Below are 8,865 nucleotides of genomic sequence, written 5' to 3'. Positions count from 1 at the left end.
ATGCGTGAAGTGCTAAACTCGATCGGCATAGCAATGAGTGTGATGATGGGGGTGATGAACCCGCTCCTCGACAAGCTCACTAAGCTACTCAGCGAAGAGTACAAGAAGCTCACAGGATGCGGAAGCAGGCCTCCTACCTCAAAGACGATCTCGGCGCCACGAAAACTCTCCTTGATAGGATGGAAATGATGGACATGATTGATCCCTCAACAAAAAACTGGTGGGACCATGTCAGGGAGATGTATGATATGGAGAACTGCATCAATGAGTTTATGCGTGACACTGAATGTGCTCATGCAAACACAGGATTTTTAAAGAAGATGGCTCGACGTCTCAGGTGTTTGGGGATACGACATCAGATTGCTAACCAAATCGAGGAGCTCAAAGTTCTTGTGGTGAAGGTAAATGCTTGGCGCGAGAGATACAAGATTGACGAGTGCATCAATTCGAGTCTTGGCATTGTGGTTTGGATTCCCAAATATCGATGATGTACAAGGAGGTAGCGGGACTTGTTGGTGCTCATGGGCTAAAAGAAGAGCTTGTCAGTTTGTTGACAGATTCTCAAGAGAAACCCAAAGTGGTTTCCATCATGGGGTTTGGAGGTTTGGGTAAAACTACACTTGCCAAACAAGTGTATGATGAGATTGGGGGAAATTAACCTGTAAGGCATTTGTCTCAGTCTCCCAAAGACCAGATGTGAAAAACATTCTCACTGGCGTACCATTAAAGCTTGGGATGAATGATTCTTCCCATTAGCCCGAGCTATAAGACATCATTTACCGGCTTAGATAACACCTCAAGCATCTAACAGCATTTTGCTTCAATAAATATGCTAGGGCTATGGCGGAGGGGGGGGGGGGGGGCAGCGCCCCCCTGGAACTACATGTAGCCCTACCATTGGTTGTTGACCTTTCATCCTAGATTTTCTTTGGCGTCGAGTTTCTTGGCTAGGTTGCATTGCCCTCCACCCCCTCTCTGATTTTGAGGCGAGACACATGAGGGGAACTAAACTTGATCAAGATGGGAGCGAGTGTGAAGATGGGGGTGATGAACCTGCTCCTCGACAATCTCACTAAGCTACTCAGCGAGGAGTACAAGAAGCTCATGGGATGCGGAAGCAGGCCTCCTACCTCAAAGACGATCTCGACGCCATGAAAACTCTCCTTGATAGGATGGAACTGATGGGCAAGCTTGATCCCTCAACAAAAAACTGGCAGGACCATGTCAGGGAGATGTATGATATGGAGAACTGCATCAATGAGTTTATGCGTGACGCTAAATGTGCCCATGCAAACACAGGATTTGTAAAGAAGATGGCTCGACGTCTCAGGAGTTTGGGGATACAACATCAAATTGCTAATCGGATCGAGGAGCTCAAAGTTCTCGCAGTGGAGGTAAATGCTCGACGTGAGAGATACAAGATTGATGAGTGCATCAATTCGAGTCTTGGCATTGTGGTTTGGATTACCAAATATTGACAATGGACAAGGAGGCAACGGGCCTTGTTGGTGTTCATGGCCTAAAAGAAGAGCTTGTCAGTTTGTTGACAGATTCTCGGGAGAAACCCAAAGTGGTTTCCATCATGGGGTTTGGAGGTTTGGGTAAAACTACACTTGCCAAACAAGTGTATGCTGAGATTGGGGGAAATTAAACTGTAAGGCATTTGTCTCAGTCTCCCATAAACCAGATGTGAAAAACATTCTCACTGTCGTACTATTAAAGCTTGGGATGGAGGATTCTTCCCATTCGCATGAGCTACAAGACATCATTTACCGGCTTAGAGAACACATCAAGCATCTAAAAGCATTTTGCTTCAATAAATATGCTAGGGCTATTGGGGGGGGGGCAGCGCCCCCCCCCCTCTGGAACTACATGTAGCTCTAGCATTGGTTGTTGACCTTTCACCCTAGATTTCTTTGGCGTCGAGTTTGTTGGTAGGTTGCATTGCCCTCCACCCCCTCTCTATGATTCTGAGGCGAGACACATGAGGGGAACTAAACTCGATCGATATGGGAGCGAGTATGATGACGGGGGTGATGAACCCGCTCCTCGGCAAGCTCACCAAGCTATTCAACGAGGAGTATATATAAGAAGCTCACGGGGTGAGGAAGCATGCCTCCTTCCTCAAAGAAGATCTCGATTCCACGAAAGTCTCCTTAATAGGATCGAGCTAATGGATAAGCTTGATGCCTCAACAAAAAACTGAGGGACCATGTCAGGGAGATGTCCTCATATGAAGAACTGCATCGATGACTTGATGCATGACATTGAACCATGTTCCCACACAAAGGCAGGCTTTGTAAAGAAGATGGCTCAACATCTTAGGAGTTTGGGGATACGACATCAGATTTCCAGCTAGATCGAGGAGCATAAAGTTCTCATGGTGGAGGTAAATACTCAATGCTAGTGATACAAGATTGATGAGTGCACCGATTCGAGTCTTGTCATTGTGGTTTGGATTCCTGGATGTTGACGGTCAACAAGGAGGCTGCGGGCCTTGTTGGTGTTGATGGCCCAAGAGAAGAGCTTATCAGTTTGTTGACATATTCTCAGGGGAAACTCAATGTGGTTTCCATCATGGGGTTTGGAGGTTTGGGTAAAGCTACGCTTGCCAAGCAAGTGTATGATGAGATTGGGGGGAATTATTGTAAAGGCATTTGTCTCAATCTCCCAAAGACCTTATGTGAAAAGCCTTCTCACTGGTTTACAATTAAATCCTGGGATAGAGGATTCTCCCCATGCTCGTGAGCTGCAAGACATTGTTTACTGGCTTAGAGAACACCTCAAGCATGTAAAAACATTTTGCAGCACTAAATATGTTAGGGCTATGGGGGGTGGGGGCAGTGCCCCCCTCAGAACTACATGTAGCTCCGCCGCTGGTTGTTGACCTTTCATCCTAGGTTTCCTTTGGCATCAAGTTTCTTGGCTTGGTCACATTTATCTCTATCCACCCCCTCTCTCTGCTTCCGAGGCGACGCATGAAGGGAACTAAACTCGATCGGGATGGCAGCGAGCGTGATGATAGGGGTGATGAACCCGCTCCTTGGCAAGCTCGCCAAGCTACTCAGCGTGGAGTAGAAGAAGCTCACAGGGTGAGGAAGCAGGCCTCCTTCCTCCAAGATGAGCTCGGCACCATGAAAGCTTTCTTGACGGGATGGAGCTAATGGATAAGCTTGATCCCTTGGCAAAAAATTGGAGGGACCATGTCAAGGAGATGTCCTCATATGAAGAGCATTCATGACTTGATGTGTGACGTTGAAGTAGGTGCCCATGCAAAGGAAGGCTTGCAAAGAAGATGGCTTGACGTCTCAGGAGGTTTGGATGCGATTTCAGATTGCCAACCGGACCGAGGAGCTCAAAGTTCTCGTGGTGGAGGCAAATGCTCGATGTGAGAGATACAAGATTGATTAGTGTATCAATTTGAGTCTTGGCATTGTGGTTTGGATTCCCGGATGTTGACGATCTACAAGGAGGCAGTGGGCCTTGTTGGTGTTGGTGGCCCAAGAGAAGATCTTGTTAGTGTGTTGACAGATTCTCGGAAGAAACTCAAAGTGCTCCCCTCATAGGGTTAGGTTTGGGTAAAACTACGCTTGCCAAACAAGTGTATGAGATTGGGAGACAATTTAACAGCAAGGCATTTGTCTCGGTCTCGACCAGATGTGAAAATCCTTCTCACTAGTTTACAATTAAAGATTGGGATGTAGGATTCGTCCTATGCTCACGAGCTACAAGACATCATCGACTGGCTTAGAGAACACCTCATGCATAAGAGGTAATTATCTTCTAGTACTCACCCACCAGATGTGCTAAAAAAATGAGACTCTTGAGAAGAGAACCTACACAATTAGTTTGCCTTATTCAAAACCAATTATGGATTCTTCTGTTCATGTAATAAATAAAGTGGACCCAAACTCCAATGACAAAAAATTCTCAAACACATTAGTAAAAGATCCCATGGAATTTGAATGAAACTGAAAAGGTACTAAAATTTCATTACATAGACATCATATACATAAATTTGTAGAATAAATCTATTTAACATTACTTGGTCGACCTCAGATTAATTAAGCGAAAACACTCCATTCACCTAAGTTATAAGAAAGATATAGTAAAGATGGCATCGTACTACATATTTTTGTAAACTAATTTGATTTTGATCAGTCGACAGACCACTATGGAAATAATTCATGTATCCAATCTATAAGAGGGAATCCATGAAACTTGCATATCACAGTTGGAGGTATTATTCAGATTCTTCCACCCATGAATCTTGAAAAGTAATATTAGGGTACATGGTACATGGAAAATACATGTCACTAAATTTAGCTTTAGTTTACGCCATCACTGGTCTTTTGTTCTGCAATTAATAATCAAGAGCATAATACAGAGCTATTTTAGGTAACAAGAGATGCAAGACATCTAATATTATATGTATCCTTTCCCGTACCCAAATAAGGAAAAACAGAAAGAAAAAAACATTACAACTTGACAACGTGCTATTAAATTAGCTACAAGTGAATACCGAACAAAGCTTTGCAGTAAGAGAGAACAAAATGAAATGGAGTGATTGTTGGAAATATGCCCTAGAGGCAATAATAAGTAAGTTATTATTATATTTCTTTTTTCATGATAATAGTCTTTTATTCATGCTATAACTGTATTATCCGGAAATCGTAATACACGTGTGAATACATAGACCACAATATGTCCCTAGTGAGCCTCTAGTTGACTAGCTTGTTGTGATCAACAGATAGTCATGGTTTCCTGGCTATGGACATTGGATGTCGTTGATAACGGGATCACATCATTAGGAGAATGATGTGATGGACAAGACCCAATCCTAAGACTAGCACAAAAGATCGTGTAGTTCATTTGCTAGAGCTTTGCCAATGTCAAGTATCTCTTCCTTTGACCATGAGATCGTGTAACTCCTGGATACCGTAGGAGTGCTTTGGGTGTATCAAACGTCACAACGTAACTGGGTGACTATAAAGGTGCACTACAGGTATCTCCGAAAGTATCTATTGTTTTATGCGGATCGAGACTGGGATTTGTCACTCCGTGTAAACGGAGAGGTATCTCTGGGCCCACTCGGTAGGACATCATCATATGCGCAATGTGACCAAGGAGTTGATCACGGGATGATGTGTTACGGAACGAGTAAAGTGACTTGCCGGTAACGAGATTGAACAAGGTATTGGTATACCGACGATCGAATCTCGGGCAAGTAACATACCGATAGACAAAGAGAATTGAATACGGGATCGATTGAGTCCTTGACATCGTGGTTCATCCGATGAGATCATCGTGGAACATGTGGGAGCCAACATGGGTATCCAGATCCCGCTGTTGGTTATTGACCGGAGAACGTCTCGGTCATGTCTGCATGTCTCCCGAACCCGTAGGGTCTACACACTTAAGGTTCGATGACGCTAGGGTTATAAAGGAAGCTTGTATGTGGTTACCGAATGTTGTTCGGAGTCCAGGATGAGATCCCGGACGTCACGAGGAGTTCCGGAATGGTCCGGAGGTAAAGATTTATATATAGGAAGTCCTGTTTCGGCCATCGAGACAAGTTTCGGGGTCATCGGTATTGTACCGGGACCACCGGAAGGGTCCCGGGGGCCCACCGGGTGGGGCCACCTGCCCCGGGGGGCCACATGGGCTGTAGGGGGTGCGCCTTGGCCTACATGGGCCAAGGGCACCAGCCCCAAGAGGCCCATGCGCCTAGGGAACCCTAGAGGGAAGAGTCCTCAAGGGGGAAGGCACCTCCGAGGTGCCTTGGGGAGGATGGACTCCTCCCCCCCTCTTGGCCGCACCCCTTTCTTGGAGTAAGGGGCAAGGCTGCGCCTCCCCCCTCTCCCTTGCCCCTATATATAGTGGAGGGGAGGGAGGGCATCCATACCTGAGCCCTTGGTGCCTCCCTCCCTCCCGTGACACCTCCTCCTCTCCCGTAGGTGCTTGGCGAAGCCCTGCAGGATTGCCACGCTCCTCCATCACCACCACGCCGTTGTGCTGCTGTTGGAAGGAGTCTTCCTCAACCTCTCCCTCTCTCCTTGCTGGATCAAGGCGTGGGAGACGTCACCGGGCTGTACGTGTGTTGAACGCGGAGGTGTCGTCCGTTCGGCACTTGATCATCGGTGATCTGAATCACGACGAGTACGACTCCATCAACCCCGTTCACTTGAACGCTTCCGCTTAGCGATCTACAAGGGTATGTAGATGCAAACTCTCCTCCTTTCTACTCGTTGCTGGTCTCTCCATAGATAGATCTTGGTGTTACGTAGGAAAATTTTTGAATTTCTGCTACGTTCACCAACAGTGGCATCATGAGCTAGGTCTATTGCGTAGATTCTTTGCACGAGTAGAACACAAAGTAGTTGTGGGCGTTGATGTTGTTCAATATGCTTACCGTTACTAGTCCAATCTTGTTTCGACGGTATTGTGGGATGAAGCGGCCCGGACCGACCTTACACGTACTCTTACGTGAGACAGGTTCCACCGATTGACATGCACTTGGTGCATAAGGTGGCTAGCGGGTGCCAGTCTCTCCCACTTTAGTCGGAACGGATTCGATGAAAAGGGTCCTTATGAAGGGTAAATAGCAATTGGCATATCACGTTGTGGTTTTGCGTAGGTAAGAAACGTTCTTGCTAGAAACCCATAGCAGCCACGTAAAACATGCAACAACAAATTAGAGGACGTCTAACTTGTTTTTGCAGGGTATGCTATGTGATGTGATATGGCCAAGAAGAATGTGATGAATGATATGTGATGTATGAGATTGATCATGTTCTTGTAATAGGATTCACGACTTGCATGTCGATGAGTATGACAACCGGAAGGAGCCATAGGAGTTGTCTTTATTTTTTGTATGACCTGCGTGTCATTGAAGAACGTCATGTAACTTACTTTACTTTATTGCTAAACGCGTTAGCCATAGAAGTAGAAGTAGTCGTTGGCGTGACAACTTCATGAAGACACGATGATGGAGATCATGATGATGGAGATCATGGTGTCAAGCCGGTGACAAGATGATCATGGAGCCCCGAAGATGAAGATCAAAGGAGCTATATGATATTGGCCATATCATGTCACTACTCTATTTGATTGCATGTGATGTTTATCATGTTTATGCATCTTGTTTACTTAGGACGACGGTAGTAAATAAGATGATCCCTTACAAAATTTCAAGAAGTGTTCTCCCCTAACTGTGCACCGTTGCTACAGTTCGTCGCTTCTAAGCACCACGTGATGATCGGGTGTGATGGATTCTTACGTTCACATACAACGGGTGTAAGACAGTTTTACACAGCGAAAACACTTAGGGTTAACTTGACGAGCCTAGCATGTACAGACATGGCCTCAGAACACGGAGACCGAAAGGTCGAGCATGAGTCGTATAGTAGATACGATCAACATGAAGATGTTCACCGACGTTAACTAGTCCGTCTCACGTGATGATCGGACACGGGCTAGTTGACTCGGATCATGTAATCACTTAGATGACTAGAGGGATGTCTATCTGAGTGGGAGTTCATAAGATGAACTTAATTATCTTGAACATAGTCAAAAGACCTTTTGCAAATTATGTCATAGCTCACGCTATAGTTCTACTGTTTTAGATATGTTCCTAGAGAAAATATAGTTGAAAGTTGAAAGTAGCAATTATGCGAACAGTAGAAAGCTTATGTCCTTAATGCACCGCTTAGTGTGCTGAACCCCAAACGTCGTTTGTGGATGTTGCGAACATCGGACATACACGTTTTGATAACTACGTGATAGTTCAGTTAAATGGTTTAAGTAGAGGCACCAAAGACGTTTTCGAAACGTCGCGGAACATATGAGATGTTTCGAGGGCTGAAATTAGGATTTTAGGCTCGTGCCCACGTCAAGAGGTTTGAGACCTCCGACGATTTTCTTAGCCTGCAAACTAAGGAGAGAAGCTCAATTGTTGAGCTTGTGCTCAGATTGTCTGAGTACAACAATCACTTGAATCAAGTGGGAGTTGATCTTCCAGATGAAATAGTGATAGTTTCTTCGAAGTCATTACCACCAAGCTGCTAGAGCTCTGTGATGAACTATAACATATCAGGGATAGATATGATGATCCTTGAAATATTCGTGTTGTTTGACACCGCGAAAGTAGAAATCAAGAAGGAGCATCAATTGTTGATGGTTGATGAAACCACTAGTTTCAAGAAGGGCAAGGGAAAGAAGGGATACTTCATGAAACGGCAAATCAGCTGCTGCACCAATGAAGAAACCCGAGGCTGAACCCAAACCCGAGACTAAGTGCTTCTGTAATAAGGGGAACAACCACTGGAGCAGCATTACCCTAGATACTTGGTAGATGAGAAGGCTGGCAAGGTAGATAGAAGTATATTGGATATACATTATGTTAATGTGTACTTTACTAGTACTCCTAGTAGCACCAGGGTATTAGATACCGGTTCGGTTGCTAAGTGTTAGTAACTCGAAATAAAAGCTACGGAATAAAACGGAGACTAGCTAAAGGTGAGCTGACGATGTGTGTTGGAAGTGTTTCCAAGTTTGATGTGATCTAACATCGCACGCTCCCTCTACCATCAAGATTAGTATTAAACCTGAATAAGTGCTCTTGCACCTAAAGGAATGGTTTATTGAATCTTGATCGTAGGGATACACATTTTCATGCCAAAAGATATAAGATAGTAATGATAGTACCACTTACTTGTGGCACTGCCATGTAAGTCATATTGGTATAAAACGCATGAAGAAGCTCCATGTTGATGGATCTTTGGACTCACTCGTTTTTGAAAAGTTATGAGACATGCGAACCATGTCTATTGGTGTATACGCATGAAGAAACTCCATGCAGATGGA

At 44.9% G+C, this 8,865-nt stretch overlaps 1 pseudogene; it reads left to right on the top strand.

Moving 5' to 3' along the window:
• LOC123057155 (disease resistance protein PIK6-NP-like) lies at window positions 1–921 on the top strand (annotated as a pseudogene).
• Window positions 922–8,865: the final 7,944 nt, after the last annotated feature.

This window comes from Triticum aestivum, chromosome 3A (genome assembly GCF_018294505.1).
Source record: "Triticum aestivum cultivar Chinese Spring chromosome 3A, IWGSC CS RefSeq v2.1, whole genome shotgun sequence".
Classification (NCBI taxonomy): Eukaryota; Viridiplantae; Streptophyta; class Magnoliopsida; order Poales; family Poaceae; genus Triticum; species Triticum aestivum.
This window is presented reverse-complemented; position numbering and strand designations above follow the sequence as displayed.